At 39.9% G+C, this 25,566-nt stretch overlaps 1 pseudogene across 1 annotated transcript in view; it reads right to left on the reverse strand.

The window, feature by feature from the left end:
* The window catches only part of LOC147903410 (uncharacterized), a 151,731-nt pseudogene that overhangs the window by 14,000 nt on the left and 112,165 nt on the right, over positions 1–25,566 (reverse strand). The gene's annotated exons all lie outside the window — the stretch shown is intronic.

Here is a 25,566-nt window from a genome sequence, read left to right on the forward strand (position 1 = left end):
CCTTTTTTTTCCATCCTCACTTTTGCCTTGCCATTGTCTATCTCCTTGCAATTCCTTGCCTTTTATCTTGATCTTTGCTCACCTAGAAATGCCTCTTCTCTTGTTATCAACCATGGTGCTTAGAATTTGGGGATCAGATACGGCATTACTATTTGTGAGGTTTGACTATTGCAACTCAAAGGTTTCCTTTGTCTATAAGGGAGGTAAGACTTGAGGATGCTAGGATCATTTGGCAACCCCTAGAGCTTGAAGGTGAAGAATTCAGATTCAAGCTGCAACCAAAGTCTGGTTCAATGTTCACTATGATCACAACACAAGGGACTACACACTTCACCAAATCAAAGGACATTGTGAGTGTGATCAGCTTGCTTGAAAGACTCCCTCTTGATAGTGCTTTGCATGTTTTTTTCCAGAGTGCTGATACTATAAATCAAGTGTTGGAGTTGCCAAAAAATACAATGGCTATATTGTGTTTGAGCTTCAAACTTTCCCTCATGGTCTAGTGTTTGGGATGGATTAGAAGTCTAATGGCCATGTTTGGATGCTATACTCGACATGCTCACAAGACTCTTTCAATGGAATAGTATGAATAAGTAGGTGTGGAGCCTACTCTATATGCTCACAAGACTCTTTCAATGGAATAGTATGAATAAGTAGGTGTGTAGCCTATTCGAGGTGCTGCAATTTAAATTGTCCTTACATGGAGAAGACTAGACTATACAACGAGACACATGGGAAGGGAAAAGTGAGAACTGCATGTCCAGTGGGTCTAATTGATAGAGAATGTGTTACCTTAGTTTGCATTCGTGGTGAGATTCTAGTGTGTTCTACACAATGTAATCCTTACATTTACTATTGCATTCCACATTAACATGAGCACAATACAAGGTGTGTTGTGGATGTGGGAGTTCATAAGCATTCAATAGATGATGGTCGAGGAGGAAAAAAAAAGCATGTGGATGATGTGGTGTCAAAATGTGCTAGAAAGAACCCTTTGTCTTGCAAAAATACCAAATTTGGTGTTGCAAAAGATAGTGTTATGAAAATTTTGATTGTTGGAAAAGAAGAGGCCACAAAAGAGTTTGATGAGCATGGTTTTAAATATGTTCTTGAGACTATTACACCCCTGGGGGATTCACTCTTCATGAAAGGGGGACGTCACCTGCGTGCATGAACTTCAAGAAAACCCCCTATTTAAGATCCATGTAGGAATATGATAAAACACCCCTATTTAAGCTTATAAGATACCACCAAAATTCTATTATGTCCCCCCTTTCCTTAAATCTACGTTCTTTCTCAAGCATTTAGATCACACAATAAGCAAATTTAGATTAATTTCCCTATGATGATTTAAAACCATACACAAAACCAAACTTGTTTGGACTAGTCACCCAAGGTAGCCTATACTATGTCCCCCCCTCTTAAATATGGCATGGCCCCCCTAACTTAAATTCAATATTGGGAAAAAATAAAAGGCCCCCCACCCCTAATGTATAAGCTTATGCCTCATTTAAAAAAACCCCCCTATTGTACACTCACATGATATCATAAGTTTCCTCTTGTGAATCCCCCGGGATTACACCATTGTCACAAAGAATAAGGATTCGAAAATCCATACGATCAAATAGACATGGAATGGAAGGTGTGGATTTAGGGCCTGATTTGTTCCTAGATCTTAAATGATGGAGTAGATATCCATTTTTGCAAAGTATCCCTTATCATGGAAAACTCTTGGATGATCATCAACTTGATATCTTAAATATTTCTACTATTGGTCCAAGATTGGGACTTGACTTGTGTGACTTGACTTGGTGAATAGAATGAGGCTAGGTGGTAGCTTGGGACAACAATGGTTACACTTTGATCATGTCCATTGGGTTAAAGGATGGTCTACCACGGGTGCCCATGTGTATGACCCATTCATCTAAGAGATTCTTGTAATTGTTGCATGTGAGTCCAAGATTGAAGGAAATGGTGCTTAAATAAAGTTTTGGTAGCCCCTTAATGATCAACTAAAAAGGAATTGGTTCCCTTTGTCAAAATTTAGAGGCTTCATGATGGATGGGGCATGTGCAATTGGCTAGCAATTAGAATAGTATATAATGGTGGACTTGACAATGTGATGCAAGGTAAAGAGAGAGCATGTTGTTTCCATTGGGAAATGATCATGATAAAGACACATGGATATGCATTAGGCCACATTCTCAAGAAGAGCATAAGGTAGATATGTAGAAATTGGAGGAGAGCAACATCAAAGGCTAGTGCAGAGATTTGTAGAGAGGCTCTAAAGAAATGGTGGACACCTTTGCATGTGAAATATCATGAGTTGACCAACCTTGAGAATTGGATGGCATGTTGGGATATATAGGTATCCCACTGGGGGATCATTATTGGAACAACATAAGGACAATGTATTTGTAACGGGGCTATGAATTTATTTGAGGATATGCATTCCATCATGAGGATTGCTTATGGGTATGCCAAGTACATAAGCTCATATGAGGCCGGTGCTTAAACTTGGCAACATCTATACTACGATGCCTACATGATAGCCAAACATTTGGGAATAAGACCTCAAACTAAGGGAGAGGATGATGACTAGATATTCTAGCAATGAGGACCAACAAAAAGACTTGTTAACATAGCCCACAGTGTTATAGAAGAATCTAGCCTTTAAACACCCGAAATGCAAAGGCCATTAATGGAAAAAACAAAATTAGAAGAAGAAGAGGCACTGCCCCTCTTGTTATAGTGGTGGAGCATGATAGTCATAGCTTGGAGTACATTTATGTTACTAGCAGGTGATCAATTGCAAGAACATGATATTTTGTGCAAAGAGACTAGTGTCCATGATGCTATTGGGCTATCAAAAGAACATAGCTACCTAGCATAGTGAGACGATTTGGATTCATTGTTGCTGAAATAAAGGATAGATGTGGCGCACTCATAAATGCATTGCAGTGCGATTGAGGGTGTACCTACACCTTACTTCAAGGGAAGAAGACAACATCCTAATGTTATTAAAGACTAGTTTTTGTGGTTTTGCAATACCTCTATAGAGCCCATACATGGAGTTTTGATCAGTTTATCCTGAGTGTGCCTAGTCATTTGCCTAGGGTGTGGAAGGTTTCCATTGGAACTTCCATTGAAAAACATGAAAAAGAGTAGTTACAACAAGCAAGTTTTGTGCTTGAGGAGGATGAAAGTTTGCATGTGCAAGGAGCACACATGCTACAACAATGAGTGATGTTCGCACTACCAAAGGGATAATCAAATATTGAAATCCAGATCTAAGCTTAGTAAATATTTTTAAGAGAGGATTCAAAAGGCTTAGTGTTTGAATGCTGTGAGGTGGTGCAAGAGAAGATAATAAGTCCAAATGAAATGCATCTTTTCCATGTGCATAGAGAGAGTTCTATTGTAGAGGAGCTAGCATACACTATGACAATATAAGATTTTTCATGCCACTGACTTCATGCAATGAGATGCAAAGAAAGGGATGTATATTCCTTGCAAACACATCTACTTTATCTTCATTGGTGATTTGGTATTGAGTGACAAAGTGCAAAAGTTCATGCATTAGGTAGCTCTTACAAAGGTTGAATTCTTCCAAGCCCTGGCTTCTTGTTTAAACTAGCAAAGTATTGGTAGGAGACTTGGTTGAATTTTGAGATTGCATAGGATAGCTTTTGGCTAGATGTATTCACATTATTTTGGAGAAGATTTATGAAAAAAAAAACTATATTTCTTATATTTTTAAATTTTATTTTGGGAAGATATTATGGCATCATAGTCTGCATAAATAAATAGTCAAATTTTGCACTTTTAATATTGATTATACATGCTAAGGGCCCATGCTTCTCTACATGTGCATGCATTTCTTTGTGTTCAAGAAAATCATGTGAATAGTGAAATTTTGCAATAATGGATGAGAGATACATGTGTATGGAACATAAAAGACTGGATGATAATAATGCATTGATTCATACATATTCCCGTTGACTTGGATGCAAGTGGTTTTGGAATTTTATTCTATAAGATACTATTGTTATTTGAATGTAGGAAAACTAATTGCTCGCATTTCTATCCTTATATTACAAATATTGCAAACAAGACATCAATAAAAAATAAAGCACATAGGCTATATTTACAAATGCTTTCGGTCCAAATAAATTAGAAAGAACTATATTTTGGGTAGGAAAAAATGTTGTGTATATTTGCATTGATATACTTGCTTGTTTGGGTTTGAATTCTAATCTATAGTGCAATATTGTAATTTTTCTGTGACCGCAATTATTATTCACGAAATAATAGGTAGGACATTACCTAGATAAGTCAACTATAAAAAAATTACTGAAATTTTTTTGAATTGAAGACCTTCAAAGTTAATGGGTAATTGTTAGAAATGGTAAACTCTTTAAGGCAACGAACAAAGAAAATAAAGAAAGATACACATGAACAATTCTGGAACAATTACACATGCTCTACCAAGGATTGCAATGGGCCAAGAATGTGAATGAAGTCCTTGCGGTGGGGAAACATATAAACTTAATTATAGTTTTCTATGCTAGCAATCGATAGGACATCAACTGTAAAAGTCAACATTGAATGCTACTTTGGAAACATAAATCATTGAACTAGAATGTGAAAATTAATGAAAGTCCTTGCTCCATAATGCATAGGACATTAACCATAAAAGTCAGTCATCATAAAACTATAGTAGCCATTGCATTTTACTAAAGAACTTAAAGTTCATGAACAATTGTTGAAGGGTAAACCCTTTAAGATAAGCAAGAGAACTAATAAAGGACGAGTCACATAAACAATCACACCTAGCCTGTCAGGGACCACTATGGGCCAAGAATATGAATGAAGTCCTTGTAGGGAAGTGTGGAAACTCTGTTACAGCTTTCATGCAAGAGACAAGGGTTGGATATCAACCATAAAAGTCAACAATGCTAGATAATTTTACAACATTAATCAATAAACTAGAACTGTGTGAAAATCAACAAAAGTCCTTGCTCAAACTGCCAGCTCACTCAAAGTCTAGCAATCCTCACACTGGAGGGCTTCTTTGTTGTTGAATTAGCTCCAACTGGCATGCTTAATGGTGGATATAATAGAATGCAAACCCTTTCCATACCTTGTGTTGTTCTAAGGTACTATCATATGCATTTCATTATCCATTCCCACACCTCCTTTGGATGAGTACCTTTTCGAAAGGACAAATTGGGGTGATCTAGTTTGCAGCAATTTTACTCACCCAACTATCAGTAGTAGCAACGCTATAAGTTGACCACTACATTGCAAATTTTATTGAGAAGGACTCTTAGTGTGATAAAATTGACATTTTTATGTCAAAGGGTAGGCTCAATGAATACGTTCACATTTGTGTTAATGGGTTATTAGCGTTCATTAATTACGCTTTAAAGTAGCTTGAAAACAATGTGCTCACATTGTTTACCAAAAAAAATCACTGAGAAACTGGATAAAACTATTGGCGGTAGTATTCATGTAACCGGTCACAATATGTAAATTACCAATGGTAATATAACTAATACCGGTGGTCTATATCACCATTGGTACTATAATTGTTAGTAATACTATATTACTGGTAGTTTTTTTCATATTACCACCGGTAGTATCTTAAGTACCGGCGGTATTGTGGGTTGTAGATTCTCAGCTTCCCGCACAACCCGGAACTATATTTTGGTGGAAAGGGCAATTCTATTGTGGTTGATATCCTGATAAACCCTTTGGCAAGTTGGGAAAGAAAGTGAACCACAATTTGGATCTGAATAGGAATAAGGCTGAGTGGGGGAGGGTAAGTCAGCATTCATTTTACTTGTGTGTGTGGTTCAGTACTTTGATTCCTTGCATTTTACGAAAATTGCAGACCATGAACATGAGGGCTAGTGGATGCGAGTGCTTGTTGTGTGTTCTTGAGGGCGGTCTATACTCTAGACTCCTTGCATTTTGGAAAACTTGTGGACCACAATCATGAGTGCCAATGAATGCGATTATTAGTGAGGAGTCTTAAGCTAAGGCATGGAGGGAAGGGGGAGACAAGATGGCAATGCCTTGAGAAAAAATAGGGCACGTGTTGCGACTACAAATGCACAATCATAAATGCCTGAAACTAGAAATTCTCATCCACAATATTCAAGACAAGTTGTGACTAGACAAAGTGTGGATGCATCAAGTCATGCCCATGCTAGTATTCATATGCCTGATAATGTTCCTGGGGTTGAACAGGGAGTTGCAGAAGAGGATATCAATGCCAAAATGGGCACTACCCCAACGCTTGATCCACCCTGTGAGGTTGTTAACCAAGATAGGGGAGATAATTTATGTGGGTGTCAATCTTCTCAAATTGGTATTCCATGTGAACAGGGGGAAAAAAGGTATTCCACATACATAGGGGGAAAAACATAAGTCACATGGTCCAGAATGGGACTTTGTAATTAATATTCATTACTATGTTGAGTGGAAATGCAAGTATTGTGGAATACCAAAATCAAGGGGAGCACCTCACATTAGGGGTCACTTGCTTGGTGACTCAAGAAAGAGCATTTAGTGTTGTGCGGCCAGCTTGCACCTTGACAGAGAAGTTGCAATCTTCTGGAAAAATCTAAAGAATATCAATTTGGGAAAGTCAAGGTGTAAGTGGAGTAGAGCTTGTAAGCACACATGGTGATGGAAGTACAAGTGCTGCAGGCTCCCATGCCAGAACTCCTTGTGACACTAGCATGCGAGGTAGATCTCCACCTATGGCTCATGAAGTTAGATCGGCAACGGCGACTCCTAACTTCAGGCAACCCACAATAGTTGAGAACATCTCGATTCAATATTTGGATAATGCACTATGTACTTGGTAATCCATCTTGCGTTTAGGATATATATTGAGTATGGTCGATAACAAGTGGGTACCAGGCTTGTCCTATTTGTGGACTGGGTTTGAAACCACTTGCAGGATACTCTAAACATATGAGGAAATTTTTTTATGAAGGTCATGCTCGATACCTTCCACTAGACCATCTCGCGCGTGAAGGCCAGCTTGATCCACCACCACCATATTTGAAGGCAAGTGACTGGATTCAGGCTTGGAGGGCAAATGGAGAGGATCCTTCTCATGGTATGAAGAGGCTATCCATTTTTCATGAGCTTCCTTATTGGGGTCAGCTACAAATTAATCATCTCTTGGATCCCATGCATATCTTCAACAAAGTGGGGGCTACTATTTGGGCACACTTGGTTGGTTCCAAAGACTCGAGAGGAGTGCGAGAAGACTTGTGCACTATGAATAGGATGCCTCATTTGTGGCCCCAAGTGCATGCTTGTAAAGTTGTCCTCCCAAAAGCAACATGGCTCTCCAAGAGAGAAGAGGCAGTGGTCAAGGTGGACATTTCCTCTTTTTGAACACCAACAAGGTACATGCGTTGCTTGAAAGGAGCATTTCCAAAGGACAATAAGCTAAGTGGGCTCAAGTCCCATGATTAGTAGAAGGTCTTACAGGTATTCTAAGCAGTAGGATTAGTGTACCAATGATCATGATGCGTTAGTGTAATTATGATTATGTTATATTATTGACATGACTTCTTTGTTGCTTGGATAGTTCATCCTCCCAATTACAGTGAAAGGGTGCTTACAAGAAGATGTTAGAAATGCTATATTAAAGATCAATGGTATTGTGAGGTATGCTTACTATCAAATCACATTGATTGCATTTTCTTCAATTTATGTTGGATAATATGTAGACTGATTATGAATATATCTTACATGGGCATGTGAAATAGGTGGATATCTCAAAAAGAGATCTCCATATCGAGCATCAAGAAGGCTAGGTGGACTCCATCAAAGCCGTATGCTTGCTTGAGAAGCATGACCATTATGATGACTCAAGTGCACTTGCTTGTGCACATAGTTGATGAGGTGGCCATTGTAGGTACCGTTCATAGTCGATGGATGTTTTTTCTCGAGTGGTTTATGAAAACTTTAAAAGGAATTTGTAAGGCAAAGAGCAAGACCAGAAGCAAGCATGGCAGATGGGATGGCTTGTGCAAGAGTCATTAGTATATATCAAGGAGTTTCTTGCATCCATGGATCCCGATATGCCGTAGGCTTGGCATAACAAGGATGATGATCGCATCATTGGTGAGGTTCCAGGAAAAGGGATTGAAAGAAAGATGAGCGAGGAGCAAATGGTGAAATTCAATAAGTTTTGTATCCTCAATAGCAAGGAGATGCAGAAGTGGATTGAGAGATATGAAGTAGCCAAAGTAGAAAGAATAAATGCAAGGAGGAGATTTAGAGTAATGTACAGGTGATTACAACCATATCAACGGGGTCTCGCCCTTCTCCACACTCACAAGTCACTTGATTGGCTACAATTGGCTCTACATAAAGCCAAACGCGATGGAGAGACAATAAATGAGCGCGCCGACGTGAGCGAAATTATCATCTGGATGTATGATGCATGTAAGTTTCTTACCTCTTGACGTAATTAAGTAATTATTTGTGGCAATATATGCTATAAAGTAGATGCATCCTCATTGTTTTAATGATGCTCTTTTGCAAAGCAAAAAGTACAGTGCATTATGGTGATATGGACGACATTTTTGCATGGAACACATCGATTCAAAGAGAGTCACGTATGATCGTGGAGTCATGGCTAACTTCACACAAAATAGTCGAGCAAGTGCTTCGGATACCAATCTTCTCTCCTCGCAGTTGGATTATTGTGGGACCATATGCAAAATCATGAGATTGATTTCAGATGATTTAGTATTTTCATTCTTGATATAAAATGGTTTAGAACTATTTACAATGGTCCCCATGCGACAATGAGGAAAGACAGTAGTGGTTTCTTTGCAATAGACTCCACCAAACTTTGGACCGATGAAAGTGATACTTTTTTTCTTCTCGAGCATTGTGAGCAGATGCATACTAATGATTTAATTAATCAAAGCTTTTGTTTTTAAAGCTCCATTGGTACATGTATTTAAGCATAATTTCATATATATAATTGATGGCATTTGGCACCCATCTTCAATATAGATGGTTTTTCATCCAAGATGGTGGTATGTGATCCAAGTTGCACCACGAAGTAAGAAAATTTTTGAAGATAGAGATGTGGATATGGAGATGCTCGAGCAAAGAAGATGAAGATCACAATATGAGCCAAGAGGCGCATAATGAAATCATACAAGAGGAAGATGGAGATCGCGATATTGAGGAAGAAGATGATGATAATCAAGAATCTCACCCGACTTTATTGAATAAGATGATCAAGTGAACTTACGATGCCAGAGTACGATGATGATATAAGAGATCAACTCGGTATAGAGTTGGAGATAGACTTGTTTGGCGTGCTAGACTTGGCTCAGGATGTGAAGCCGTTGATGTAAATGCTCTTCATTGATTTTTTTCATCTCAAACTTGGACATGAATATATGAGCTTCAAACTTGATAGATATGATCTTGTACTTTTATTCTTTCAAAGGATCAAACATGAATGAAAAGAAAAAAAAATGTCATTGGGAAAAACTATCTTTAAAGGTCGGTATGGGGAAAAACACTCTCTGTAAAACATCGCTATAGGAAAGTTTTTCAGAGTCGCTATATAAGGTTCTTCTCTAAGTCTGGCAAAAGTGTGGCTATATAGAAATTGTATCTAATTGTATATAAACATCGCTATATAGCGACACTTTTCTAAACCTTCTTTGCTTATCGATGATTAGCACCCCGTGCACGTTAAACATCAGCGCTTAACTATCAGAATAAGGCCCGTGTGTAGTAGTGTGTGATCAACCGATTCAATCCCTCTCTTTGTCCACATCCTCCTGATGAGAGTCGTCTGCTTACCCAAGTCTCTATGGCTAGCTTTTAGTCTTGCCTAGATCTAGATTCTGTTTGCTCAGCTGAATTGGTCGATATGGTCTTGTAATTGGCAAAAATCCGAGCAGTAGAGGTGAGCCAAGCCATCCATGAGTGTTGTAAGATTTTGGTGTCTTTTGCAATAAAGATTTTGGAGTTTGTAGTCAACACTATTGTGTCTATTAAACCAATTAACAAAAGCTTCCTTAAGGTTGTTGAGAACATTATCAAACTATCAAGGGGATCTCTATGTATAAACCCTATATATCATGTGCGTTCAAGGCTTATTTACAAAATCCCTTATCTTTAAATTTATCATTCAAATAAAACACACCCTTAAATTCTATTCAATGTGTGAATACCCCTTTTATATGCTACCCTTATGTATATGAAAAATGTGTATAAAAGGGATTTTAAAAACTCCTTCTGACCCACGTGCTATGTTTACATATTTATGAGTGACCCCTTTGAGATTAAACTGCAAATTATTTTTGGCAACCCAAATAAACCACAATGCATGTGCTTTAACTTGGATCCACACTTTATGCTTGTCCCCAGGTACATCTCTGAGAAGGATAGACTTCCATTTTATGGGCTCTCCTACCTACATTTCGATTGATTTCCACTTCCTAGAAGCTGACATGACACAAAGAGATGAAAGATGTCCTCTTTGTGCCCCAGAAACCTCTTGTATTTACTATCACCTTTGTCAATAGACTCTCCTCTACAATTAGCTCACATAGTTTTGTGGAGAATTACTTAACGAAGAGTTGATATTTTCTCTACAAGTGGTTTGTCCCAAATCTTGGCAAATTTTCTCTTCTAGCAATGTTTGTTGCATAAAATTTTCCATCGAGTATTCAACACTCTAATAACCTCAATGTTATTTAAGGATTGGGTATGGGAAAGAAGTAGACCTTGGTCTTCCACCAATGTATGTTGTCTACTATTTTCCATCTACTGTTCAATACTCTAATATTCTCTTAACTAAGAGGATATCAAGAGGATTGCCCTTAATAATAACTGATACCTACATAGACATCCCTCAACCATGGGGATAAAATCTCATCAGAAAGATCCTCAACATATATTCAGCTAGTTTAGATGCTTTAGTGTGCTTGGCATATGTTTAGGTATGAGAGTATGGCCATCACATTTGTAATATTATTCTATAGCCACTTCTCACATACTTACACTCATGCAACCAATGGACGATCATGATCTATACTAGTAGAGGATTAGTGTTAAAGGATGCAGGGAAGCTATGGTCACTAGAACCCTCTTGATTGATAATCACATTGGATCCTAGATGGAGACTTTGGATATTTTAAGAGAGGCCTCTAGTAAAGCTAGACTTGGATCTATGGGAGTAGTTTTGGCCAACTCCCATTTCTTTAGATCTTTTTTCCATTTTTTGTTATTCGACAAGGACTCGATACAGGATTTAGAAGATAAGTATTCACCATCTATCCATGGATTTTTTAGGACTAGCAAGCATATGGGATTGCTAAGCATCTCATGCCAAGGTTTTGGACTCACTTTTGGGGGATCAGCAGAGCCAAGAAGGTTTTGTACTTCCTCAGGATTACCATTTGTAAGGGCATTCGAATAGGATCATGGTTATAGTTGATGGGAAGACCTTGTATTTGTATGAGATTCTATCTTGTAGAAAAATCCTGTAAGCATTCCTTGTGGACCTATCACATTATCTTGTTGGTTTAGACCAAAAGTTTTAGATTTTTCTCTTATATTACATATGATCCTTTAATAATGGTATGGGGAGCAGGTCTCAAGGGTAATGGGTCTAGTGCCATTCCCTTATAAGGCTGGTGATCATGGTTTCTTCATGAGGCATGGACTCACAAATCTTAGCATCATGGATCTGCATGATTTGTTTTCTATTCCTATTCCTACTAGATATGTTGCCTTGTTCACTACTGGTAGGCTCGACTTGGGATGTGGTTTCCAGCTCATCATATTTCAGCAAATCTTGTGAGTGAGGTGTGCACATGTATCATTCACTGCTGCAGCTAATATACTAGCTTCTATTTGGGCAGACTTATTTTACTATCACGAGTTAGTGGGAGAGATGTATTGCGTCCTCTACAATGGTGCAAGAGAGATTTATCTCATTCATGATTTCTCTCTATTTCTCTATTTAACACCACTTGGGATGTCGCAACACTATAGACCAACCCCTTAGATGTTTAATCATATTGTAGAGGCCAGGAATAGAGTTATTACTACTCTCACACCTTCTGTATAATTCATTTTTAATGGAATATATTACCAACTTTTGTAACAATTTCCTCCTAAACTTAGTTTAAAAGGCTGATGTTAAGACAAGTTGCCTTTCATGCAGCATCCAAATTTCTAAACCAACTTATAGCTACACCCTTTAAATTAGCTAAAGATATCTTTAATTTTTTGTCATCATCTATAATCTCATTGTCCACACATGTGACCTCAAACCTTTTCTTATCTACATTGGGATATCCATTGCCAAGTCCCTTTACTATGTGAAAATTGTTAAATGGACTATTGCTCTAGGAATTGCCATCCTTCATAAAAAAAGAAAGTTTAATCCTAAGTCTTCTTCTTTGTAAAAATTTAAGGCTTTTTCTTTAGGTATGTGCTATAATCATCTAAGGCCAAAAATTTTGTACCCTGCTATATTCTCCTCAATTTCACACGTCACTTGTAGTGCCCTTACTTATATTCACTGAGATACCTCTTTGTTTTTTAATTCTATCACTCAACCTTTTTGGCTGCTCTACTAATATTTTGCTAGATTTTTCATTTCTATGCCAACAATGCTCATCTCTCTAATTAATTCTCACTTTCTTACTACTCTCTCGACTAACAATAGCTCTTCTTCATCCCACTCTATAGCATCTCATTCAAATTAAATCACTACATAATGGAGGCATTCTTTAGTATGTAGCATTCATTGATTGAAATGATCTAAAGTCCCACCACATATGTAGTGAAAAAGATAAGTTTTTCCTCTATGAGGGGACTCTCCCATATGGCTTCCATTTTCTTTAGTTCTCTTCAATTCATGTTTCATGTTAGGGAAAAACTCTACCACTATATAGCACAAAATGTTTCTTGAAGTCTTTGATGTACACTGGCTTAGTTGTGTCAAGGGCCTCTCCAATATCCCCAATATTGCATCTTAACTATTGTTGTATTCATCTCTATTCTCTTGACTAACATCCAAAATTTTTTTAATTAAATGGCAATGAAATATCATTATACTAGTTAGGATACTCTAAGTCCCACACATCATGTGATGGCCTAGTATATTTGAACCACACTGATGATGTAGTGGCCTCATTACCAATCTTTTTTATAAACGCGGATAAAGTAGTGCCAAATTTTGCTACAAATATTTTTGAATCAGTATCTGAGATCTATAGATGAAGTTTGACTTTAGATGTGAAGAGACACCTATGTTGAAAGTTTCTCAAATTCTGACATGTGAGTAGTTAATCAAGTTTTAATCAGTTGTATTCAGAATTATCAGATCAAAAATATGTGTAGTTCTCTATTATCAAGAATTATCAGTTGTATTTATAGATTGAATGAATACAATCTATAAATATGTGTAGTTCTCTATTCTTAGTTTTAGAGATGTGATTTCCATATTTTTCATTTGCATGGTCTATGAGAGTTGATTGGTTTTTGATATTTTTTGTATCAATTGAAAAGAGAGTTTGTAATGCACTTGGTATGTCTGGTTCAATAAGTATTCAACAATGATATCGGATTCTATATTGTGAAACACATTTACTATATCTCTTTTCCATTCTAAATTGCAATTTAGTTTAACATTATTTTAGAGTCTTTTACCCTATCAACACCAGCAATCATGTGAGTGACAAAACATGTGTGCCTCAGGATCTATGGAGCACTCTAAGGTGGATGGAACCTGTGTGGAAACATGATGAAGAGAGTGCTCATGACATTTATCTCAAGTCAATTAGGTTCCAAGATAGATTAGCTTGGACTCATAAAGAGAATCTTGAGATAGTGCAAAGTGCTTGATTGATATTCCTTCAAATGAACCTCCCTTTTATAGGTGAGGGTACTTACATCCATTTGCTTGCTCACATGTGGGATATCTCCTCCATGCCATGTGGCAGCTTACCCTTTGCTCATACCTTTGCTCTACATGTGCTCATGGCACCACAACTCTCAACACCTCCCCTTGGTGCCATAATCCTTTGGCTACTGCAAGGTGGTCAGATGTGAGTTACATTCCATCACCTCCCCTTAGTGCATGCATGCTACTTAAGGTGGTCAAGTGTGGCTTCTACATGTCAATACCTCCCCTGGGTGCTTTCATAGCTACTCTCAGGTGGTCAGGTTTGATTACAAAACATATAGGCAAGGTTGGCAAGGTTTTTGCTTTTCAATACATTCCATTGATGTCACCTTTTGGCTCAAGGCTTGATGACGACTCGTTTGCTTCTTTGCTTGGTGTAGCTTCATGCATGATGCTTTGTTCTTCCATGTGCCTTGATGCTTTATGTGTGGATGCCATGCTTCCTGCTATGGTCATCTCATGCACTTGTGCTTTTGGCATGCTTATGACAATAATGTGTGCATTCATGCTTTGCTTTTCCATTTGTTGCAAAGGTCTTACCAATTGAATTCTTTCAATATTGGCAGTGTCTAATTGCATACAATGATTCTAACATGACAGGCGTGTAGAGCTTGAAAAGACGATCACTTTTCCTTTTTGGAGCATGTCCAAATTCTTCCTGGATTGGAAGTTATGGCTTGTTGAAGCTTTTGTGAAGAAGAGGGGGTCTTGATGATGTGGCACAGGGATTCACATGCTGAATTCCATACTGTGCTTACAAAGGGACTGTGCTTGGATGGCACTGCTGACTGTGCATGCTTAGGTGGCATTTAGCTAACCTTAACCCTGCCTTGGTGGGTGACCTTAACTTTACCACAGTCAGGTCTTATCTGCCATGTGTCAAACTTTTAACCAAATGAGTTAACCCAAAGTTTAAACAAACCTAACCATTGTCACATCCAATCTTGACACGTGTCAATCAATGGTGAACCTTAGACTTTGAAGAAAACACTCCGTGATGGCGTTGAAGCAACGACGATGATGGTGGCGACGCAGTATGGCATCACGAGCGGTCAATTTTGGAGCGTGCATAGAGATGGTGTCGCAGGCTGGTCTGCTAGTCCCGGGAGGCCGCTAAGGCTGTCTGAGTCGTGGTAGACAAGTTGAGTCGTTCGCTATTTGCTTCGGTCGCTGGAGTCGCCACATTTGGAGACGGAGGAGACGACCATGGAGGAGTCCTGGAGGTCGCTGCTGTTGTCGATGGAGGTCATAGGGAGCCTAAGATGATCGCTATGCTCGTTGTCTCGCTGCTGTCGGTGCTGTAGGAGGAGCCGCTGCTCACATCGGTTCTTTTGCTTTTGGAGCTACTAGTCCCGTTCGTGGGTGCTCAGGCTGAGAAAGTCGCTAGGCTGCAGATATCCATGTCCAGGTCGCTTGTGTCTTCCAATGGATGATTCGACTGAGTGATGCGAAGGAGGAGCATAGATATTTGTCTCCTCTCGATAAGCTTCACAATCTAAGGTCGAGCCGTTGTTAGGATGTGAGCCGCTCTCAAAGACAACAGAGCCACTCTGATTTCGGCTATGATCGCCAAGCTTCGATTGATGCTCCCTGGCTTGTATTTCGTCCTGGCCGTTATGGCTAGGGTCTATTCGCTCTTGTTCTTGAACGATGCAATCTGCGGCTGTGTCGTCCCTTGAATGTCATGGCAATGGGGCGATGCAGCCATCTCGAGCTTTGGGAGCTTGAAGCTCTATTGGAGAACCTCTCTTTGGACCTCTCTTTCTATTCAGAACCTCTCAAAGATGGGTGTAGGTAGAGCTTCGGGCTCTCTCTCTCAAACCTTTCAAATCTCTCCTCACATGGATCCTCACAAAGAAACTACTCAAGGGACTCTCTTGTTCTCACAGAATAAGGAACACTCAAGCTCACAATGAATCTCTCATGAAATGGATGGACGGAAATTTTCTCTCAAGGGACGGAAATTTGTTCTTAATCTAAAACTAAAACTAACCTAGGAGAAAAAACATGAGCTCCTAAGGCATGCCTACAACTAATCTAGGAATGGGAGCAATCCTAGTGAACTACTAACGAGCTAAACTAGGAGAGCTAAACCTATGCTCTGATACCATGACAAAACATGTGTGCCTCAGGATCTATGGAGCACTCTAAGGTGGATGGAACCTGTGTGGAAACATGATGAAGAGAGTGCTCATGACATTTATCTCAAGTCAATTAGGTTCCAAGATAGATTAGCTTGGACTCATAAAGAGAATCTTGAGATAGTGCAAAGTGCTTGATTGATATTCCTTCAAATGAACCTCCCTTTTATAGGTGAGGGTACTTACATCCATTTGCTTGCTCACATGTGGGATATCTCCTCCATGCCATGTGGCAGCTTACCCTTTGCTCATACCTTTGCTCTACATGTGCTCATGGCACCACAACTCTCAACAGTGAGGTCAAGGGGCCAATCAAATCTAGTGATTAACGATGATGGATAAATAACATCAATTTAAAATATAATGCAACAAGGAGAGGTTGTAGATTGTGGGTCTCATAAATGAAGCCTACCCCAGGATTTCATATTCACGTAATCATGTGAATTTTCCATTAGAGGAGATTTGGGGTCTTAAAAGGGCCTCCAATTAGTGTTTCCTAATTTCAAGGGATTAGAGAGGGATTTGAGGTGTACCAACAATGACAGTGCTCCTTTGTGTAGGGCAATGGTACATTGAGGTGTACAAAAGGACATGTTGAGCATTTATGGGTGGGGAAACTTCTCACCCATGGTTTAGACCTGTGATCTTCATTCCCAGCCATTGATCTCATCTACAATCCAAGGGATACATTCAAATTTGTGGTAGAACGCTCCAAGCCATTAGATCAAGGTGTAGATCCAACGGATACCATCAAAGGATAGAAGGATCAAATCTAAACCCGTGAAAATGGCAAGGACCTAATGGATGAGATCAAAAGAGAAGGGGGATCATTTTAAGCCATTCATCTAGAAATATATCTAAGGGTGGAGATGCAAGGAAAAGGCGCTAGAATCCATGCCATCGATCTCAAGGAGATCCAAGGTGGAGATGCAAGAAAAAGGCACTCAAATCCACACCATCCATTATGCGCCTGAATCTCAGCCATTGATCTCAATGCCTCCATCTACACCCACCTCAATCTAGGTCCTTGATTTGATTCTTTGATCTCCACCATTAGATCTATCCAAAATCTAATGGTCCACAACAAATGGTGACCTCTCCCCCTTTATTACACCTCTATTTTGTCAAATTTGCTAGTTGGAGCCCACCAAAGGTTTCTCCCACCAATTTGAGCATCCTATGCCTTTGATTCATCCATCATCCACCTCCATCCAAGGGCCAAGATTGATCAATCTATTGTACTTCCTTGGCACAAGTAATGCAAGCATGAGGTGTCCCTTCTTTATTGTTAGCCATGGTGGGATATTGTAATTCACCAAGACTATGGGCCATGTCGACCAAGATGTCGAGCATAACCCGAAAGGGTTCACGCCATTCATGGTGAGCCCAAGATGTAAGTTGTGTGGCTCCCTCACAAAGTTCGACCACTGATGGTCTATGTGCTTCCAAGCTGCACAATCTATGGGAATCCTCAATGTGTCATCAATGGACCGATGTGTAGCATGCCAAGTCATCAACTCCGCTATGGATTTGCATTAGAACATGTGCCATATTCTAGCAATGATGAAAGTGTGTCAAGACCTTTACCGGGATCTACTCACCCTGCAAGTCATCTCTAGATCATTGTTCTCCACACTCTAAACAACTAGCCATATCTCCATGCTCACAACAAAAGAGAATACAATCATTACGGCAAGCATAGATGGTATCATAATCCATACCCACCATTGTCAGCATCTTCTTCGCTTCATCTCTTGACGCGGGCATGGTATTTGGTGCACGCAACATCTTCTGGAGCAACCTATTGCAATTTAAACATACATAGGCTTCGAATAATGAGAAACTATGATGATTCTCAAAAGAAACAATATCCAAATAATGAGACAAATTAATGATGGAGCTAACCTCATTAAGGCTGAGACACTTATATCTGACCACCCATACTTTTCTTGTAGATTCAAGATTGAGAGACAAGCCTGCCGTTTTGACATCCTAGCACCCTTGTACAACTGTGTTGATTGCAACTCTCACATATTGGCCTCAAACTCAAACATCATGTGTACATGTGATGTGTACATGTGATGTAGTGCCTCTTAAAATAGAATCCATCATGTCCACCATACCCTCGTCATGATCTGGTACATTTGGGAGACTATACTCCTACTCAAAGTGTGAAGGTATACACACATCCTCACCACCCTCCTCATCCTATCTCAAGGTTTTGTGTAAATATAAGATCTTCTCTCAAGGTTTCATGTCATGTATGCATGCAATATTGATCATGAACTCAAATAGCATTGACTTATCGATGATCCATCACCACGTGCACCACCAACGGTGGGTACTGGTTTGGGCTCCTCCCCATACATCTGCAAGTGGCACATGACAATACGGCATTGATGTCGTACTTCTCACTTGCAATGAGTGCAATGACAATACAAACTCTTTGTAAGCCACTCTGTGCTCCCGAGTGTTGGCACATCATCTGATGAGCTTCCACTCGTCCCTACCATCTGCACACCTCCAAAATCAACACAAAATGCAAAGAAATCCATTACGATCCAAAAAATAGCCACCCATGACCTCCTTTCCTCTCTCCTTAGATTAAGTGCCCTGAACCATCGCTATATAGTGACATTGTGCCCTGTTTCATTGCTATATAATGATGCTTTTAGGATATTAAGTGTCACTATATAGCGACCCCTGGGGCTAAAACCTGAAACCCCACGTGAAGCCGTCCTTCACAACTCTATTGCGGGAAAAGTAAAAATCTCTCCTCCAACCTTATATTTGGTGACCTCACTTTCCTCCTCTCTCTTCCCCACACTCCTCACCCCTACCCAACCCCTCTCCTAACACTTGTGCTCCCTCTCCACCCTTCTCCCTCTCTGCTTGTGTGAAAGGAAGGTTCTCAAGAAGGTGTGCCTCTTCAAGTAATGTAGGTTCATTTTTTGTGAGATTTCGTTTTGTGAGTGTTGAAGCATGTTTCTCCTTGCATTGCTAAGCCTATGTGCTAATTTTCATGCTTGATTTTCAGAGGTCAAGGACAAAAAATGAGATTTGGTGAAAGAAAGAAGACTCATCTCTTCTCTTTTTGGTATTTCTCTTTCTCCTCTTTCCTTCCTTTCATGCTTTCTCCTTGTTTGTAGGTTTATGCTTGTCCCCTCAATCCAATCCATTTGGAAAGTTGCTTCTCCAAACTCCTCCTTCCTCTAACTAGTTATCTAAAAAATGATATGTTTCCTCTCTTTTGTAGGGCCAGTCCACGAAACACCGAGCGGGACTTTTTTACGTAAGAAAGTGCTTCCTCTCTTTTCCTATTTTTATTTCCATGATTTGCATTGGCCTGTAGCTAGTGCCTTAGCTGCAGTGATGGGTGTAGGAACCCTCTCTTCCCCTCTCTTCTCTTATTCCCTCTTCTTCCCCTCTTTCCCTCTTTTCCTCCCTCTCTCCCCCCCTCTTTTCCTCCCTCTATTAATTCCTCTTCTTCCTCCCCTCTCTTTTCCTCTCTTTTGCGTATGCTTATGAATGAGCTCATAAGCATATGCTCATATGTTTATTCTTTTACAGGAGCTCATAAGCATATGCTCATATGCTTCTCTTTTCCCCTCTTCCTTCTCTTCTTTTTCCCTCTCTTTTCCCCTCTTCCTTCTCCTCTCTTCCTTCTCTTGCATTTACGTATGCTTATGTTCATATGCCCATGCATAAGCATAAGCATATGCTTTCTCTCTTGCTCTCTTTTCCTTCTACTCTTTCATCCTCTCTTTCAATTGCATCTTTCTCTTCAATTGCATCTTTCTGTTCTTTTTCCCTCTCTTTTCCCCTCTCTTTGATCTCTTTTTCTCTCTTTTCATAAGCATGTGCTTATATGTTCATATGCTCATCCATAAGCATAAGCATATGATTTCTCTCTTTTCCACTCTTTTCTTATTTTCCCCTCTTCTTTTAGGCCTCTCTTTTCCCCTCTTCCTTCTCTTTTTCCCTCTCTTGTTTCCTCTCTTTTCTTCTTTTCCCCTCTTCTTTTTCCCTCCCTTTTCCCCTCTGTTTTCGCCTCTCATTCATCCTCTTTTCTCTCTTTTCATAAGCATATGCATTTGTGTATGCTTATGCTCATATGCTAAAGTAGATGCATGAGCATATGCTCATATGTTCATGCATAAGCATAAGCACATGCTTTCTCTTCTTTTTCCCTCTCTTTCATCTCTTTTTCTCTCTTTTCATACGCATATGCATTTGCTCTCTTTTCTCCTCTCTTTCATCCTCTTTTCTCTCTTTTCATAAGCATATGCATTTACGTATGCTTATACTCATATAGTAAAGTAGATGCATGAGCATATGCTCATATGCTTATGCTCATACATGAGCATATGCTCATATGCTCATGCATAAGCATAAGCACATGCTTTCTCTTCTTTTTCCCTCTCTTTTCCCCTCTCTTTCATCTCTTTTTCTCTCTTTTCATACGCATATGTATTTGCTCTCTTTTCCTCTCGCTTCTCTTCTTTTCCCCTCTCTTTTTTCTTCTCTTTTCATGCATGAGCATCATGCATAAGCATAAGCATATGCTTTCTCTCTTCCCCTCTTTTCCTTCTATTCTTTCATCCTCTCTTCTCCCTTCCTCTCTTTCAATCGCTTCCTTCTCTCCTCTTTTCCTTCTCTTGCATTTATGTATGTTCACATGCTCATGCATAAACATAAGCATAAGCATAAGCATATGCTTTCTCTCTTCCCCTCTTTTCCTTCTACTCTCTCATCCTCTCTTCTCTCTTCCTCTCTTTAAATCGCTTCCTTCTCTTCTTTTTCCTTCTCTTTTCCCCTCTCTTTTTCTCTTTTTCTTCTTTTCCCCTCTCTTTTTTTCCACTCTTCTCTTATTTTCCCCTCTTCTTTTTCCTTCTCTTTTCCCCTCTTCCTTCTCTTCTTTTTCCCTCTCTTTTTCCTTTCTCTCTTTCAATTGCTTCCTTCTCTTCTCTTGCATTTACGTATGCTTATGCTCATATGCTTATGCTTATGCATGAGCATATGCTCATATGCCCATGCATAAGCATAAGCATAAGCATATGCTTTTCCTCTTCCTCTCTTTTCCTTCTACTCTTTCATCCTCTCTTCTCTCTTTTCTCCTTTCTTGAGTTCTTTTCCCCTCTCTTTTTTATTCTCTCTTCCTCTCTTTCAATCACGTCCTTCTCTTGTTTTTCCCTCTCTTTTCCTCTCTTTTTCACTCTTTTCATATGCATATGCATTTGCTGCCTTTTCCCCTCTCTCCTTTCCCCTCTCTTTCTCTCTTTCTCTCATATGCTTATGCTCATGCATGAGCATATGCTCATATGCCCATGCATAAGCATAAGCATATGCTTTCTCTCTTCCTCTCTTTTCCTTCTACTCTTTCATCCTCCCTTCTCTCTTTTCTCCTCTCTTGAGTTCTTAATCTATTGGTATAATGCCAAGTACATTACTCCAAGGATGGCATCAGGCTATCGCCATCTTCTATGCATTGCAACACCATAACTTGAAGACATGGATTGTAGCATGGTGGACACAAGAACAATGCAATCATACAAGGAAAAGATTGCAAAGGATGTGGGCATGGCCATGAAGTTTACATTTGGCTCTAAATGGGTAAGGTTTTCTTGGTTTATGCCTCTGCACATTTTTGCTTCTTGTTTTCATAATATCTAGATGCACAGAACAAAAACCATGTGGTCATGCAAGTGCCTACATGAGAATGCCCTTAAGGAATTGCTTGGGGTGGATTGGGGAAATAGGTCAGGTGAACAAAAGGGTGATCTGTTTCAATGCCATGTATGTAAGGATAATGTGGTTGTCAAGTACTACATCTCCTGCCAAATGTTATATTTTGCTTTTCAATATAGGCGCTGGAAGAAAATAGGTGGCAATTGGCTCCCCCTTGACTCTAACGATGATGATAATACAAGGGTAAGTTTATGTATTGGTTCTCATTTAGGAGATGTCATGAATGTGACTGTCATGTCATAGTGGACTCTCAGGGATGTGCGGGAACACCTATTAGTCATGGAGGATGGCATGTCTGAGTCCTTTCACTTTACCTTACATGGTGGAAAGGTAGGAAAGTGTGCAGAGAAGCTCGTGCATAGTGCCACTTTTATCCTTGCAATATTGAAGATTGTCTAAAAAATGTGGGATGGAACAATTGTGGATTTTGACATTTTCCAATTAATAGTGATGCAATTAATTTTGATGTTTTGAATGGTCTTGTTTCATGTCAATGTCAAGTTTTTCCCAAAAATTTTATAATTATTTTTATTTTTTATATTTAGAACATTTGGGTATATATAGGTTATAAAGTTACTTTAGTTTCAAAGTTTCACTATCATAGCCATAGTTCTCCTAGCTACCAAATTACCATGGATTCTGCTAGGTCTGCCTTCCACGATTTCATCTCCTGTACTCCATTGATTGATAGAGAGGAGGAGTTATTTCTAGTCTTTAAGAGGTCTTTAATAAGAGCATAGATGTCGTAGGCACCTACTTGGGAGCCCGAGATGATTTTGAAGATCTCATCAAGTACATGCAAGACTATATCGCGAGTTTTGCATATCAACTTGATGAGTCTACAAAAAGGTGGGTCCCAATTGATTATTTGAAGTACTTGTTCAATCAAGAACCCAGGTTCGTGAAGCATTTAGATCACTAGCTCACACCCCTAGGTTTAGGGAGGTGGACACTGATGACCTCCTAGCATGTGGAGTCGTCTGAAACACAGGAAATAGGTTCCTATCTTGGGAAATGACATTTATTTTCCTTCTCCAGGAGGGACAAATGGAAGAGGAGGCCTCGACCTCAAGCCCTGACACTGCCCCTGCCCTTTTCGATCCTCTTATTTTTGTAGATGAGCCCAACATCTACAATGAAGAGCCCATAGATGAAGAAGTTGAGGAGCGGGAAGTTGCATTGGCCCTGGAAGTGCTCCAATGACATCTTGAACCCCATTCTACTTCTCAAATTCCATCCACCTCGAGCACCACCTCTGTTGACCCCACAACAATGATATGGTTTCTTGCTCCCCTTCTTGTTGATGGAGAACAATACCTCTTTCTCCATGACATAGAGGTTATGTTTGGTCTCCGAGAGGATGAAGCTCTTGGTATCCTGTCTGGATATGAGGTGGACACGACTATGTAAGAACCTGGGTTTTTGGGAGCAAATGATTCAATAGAAGAGGTTCTTGCTTTAACATTGGCCCAAATCAAAGATGTAGAGACATCAATCTACTCCGCCCTACCTAATGTTCCAGCAAAAGCCTCCACATCTCACTCCAAATAGTAGGAGGCCTCTAGATCCATCCTCATTGACAAAGAGGAAGGGATTGAGCATGATGACTCAATAGTGGTAAGAAACTATGAGCTTTGAATTTCTTCTCTCTTGGTATACTTTTACTTTAATGTAATTCTAATGTAATGTTGGACTGTTGCAGGAGGCATTTGAGGTCGACCTATTCTCATCTCGGCAACACCTTCTTCGCAGTAGCTTTGGCCGAGATCACTCACTGGCACATTACCTTGGCCAAGCAAAAGGGCGCTCTGTGGTTATCCACAAAAAGATTTCTCCACATGGCACTGATGACCTCCTGAAGTGCAAGGCCTTGTCAAGAGTGATTGGTCATGCTGACATTAATCACAATGCTGACAAGGTCATTTTGGTGAACCGCATGGCTGCCCTCAATGCCTTTGGAACCAATTTTCAAGGTATGGCATTGACGGCAGCAGCCATGTCCCTAGCCAGCAATGACAATAGCGTTGACTCTCTATCGACTAGGTTTAGGGCTAGGAGTGTATTTGGGAATTCAAAGCCCGATGTTCTCAATGTTTTAGAGAAGAGAGAAAGGCTCTGAAGCCTTATTGTATAGAAAATTTATTTCATATGAATACAGCTATACTTTTTATACAGTGCCCCATTTTGTGTTCTTTTACAAAATTTATTTTATACTGTCATTGTATTTTGTAAATTTAATTGTTGTTGGCATTAATATTTTCATTCACTATTCTGTTCAAAAGTATACGATCATATAAATATTTGTGCTATAATGGTCATTTCTGAGCAATCTAGTAAGAATCTCACCTCACAGTGCGGCAGAAGGAAAATGTGTTCGGCATCGCACGGGGAGCCCAAAATGTGTTCGACATCATGCAAGGATGCCCAAATATGTTCGGCATCGCATGGAGAGCCCAAGTCAAATAGGCCCCATATGCACCATAGCGGGTTTTATCATTTTTGGGCTCCTGCGCGATACCAAACGCATTTGCCTTCTGTCGCACGGTGAAAAAACATCATTTGACCACTCAAATTCACACTGAACTTGCATAAACTGATGGAAAGCATCATGTAACATGTATAATAACATGGGAACAGTAATAGAACATAAAGATATCTTTGGTTCATTGGCCTCAAAGGGTAGAGATTTAAAAAATGATTCAGGTTACACCAAATGAACCTAAACAACATCTAGAACCTAAGGGAGGGATCGAAGCGGACGCGCTTGGCGAGTGCAAGGTCCTTGTCCATCACAGTTACTCTTTTGGCATGGATAGCACATAAGTTCACGTCTTCAAAAAGACCTACTGTTATCTGCTTCATTGCCTCTTGAATTGCTTCCATAGCGCCTAAATTGAAATGCACATCACTCTTGTAATGCTGTGCTATTTCACGTACAACATGCTGGAAGGGTGCACGGGGAATGAGATTGTCCATAGAGGTTTGGAACTTGCGGATCTCCTGAAGTGCCTTCACGCCTGATTTTTTGCACCTCTTAATCTTTGGGGGACCCTGCATTGGCCTTTGGACATGGCTCCATGGCCGCTTGCCCGCTTTGAACTTCTTTTGCATCTCCTCCCTTGCAACCACCTCTTCAAACTCCTCTTCCTGTGTCTGGTGGGTCATTCGAGGTCGCTTCTCGCACCTAGGGGTCTGCTTTTCCTTGGTCTCTTTTCCTTTTCATGAGGCTGTGAGACATCAGGTTAACGCTCTTACTCAGCTCATACTAGAGGCTCCTCATATCTGATCATCTCGAGGCACAGAGGGTTGATGGTGCTCTTCCGTGCGGTCTACTTGGTTGGAGGATTGGGGCCAAGGTTCATTATATCTACGAGCCCGCCAAACACTTCCTCTTGTTGTGGCCCTTGTAATCTCTCCATCTCCTCTCTTTGCCTTTCTTGCTCCCCTTATTTGTCTAGATGCTCCACACTAGGACCCCACGAAGGAGGGAGGGGCAGTTGATCAGGATTGACTGGACTATTTTGGCCCTCTTGGGAGACCTCTCTACTTCCACAGTTAGTTGTGTGGAAGGACTGAGAGGACCCCTGATCGTGCTTGGAGCTTTATATAGTCTTTTTAAAACCACTTTAGGGTTTTTCTTTTAAATTAGGAATTTATGAGTGCACCTCCTCCCCCCCTAGTGTTTTGTCG

Source organism: Dipteris shenzhenensis, chromosome 3 (assembly GCF_047967505.1).
Source record: "Dipteris shenzhenensis isolate YYH24624 ecotype China chromosome 3, Dip_SZ_1.0, whole genome shotgun sequence".
NCBI lineage: Eukaryota > Viridiplantae > Streptophyta > Polypodiopsida > Gleicheniales > Dipteridaceae > Dipteris > Dipteris shenzhenensis.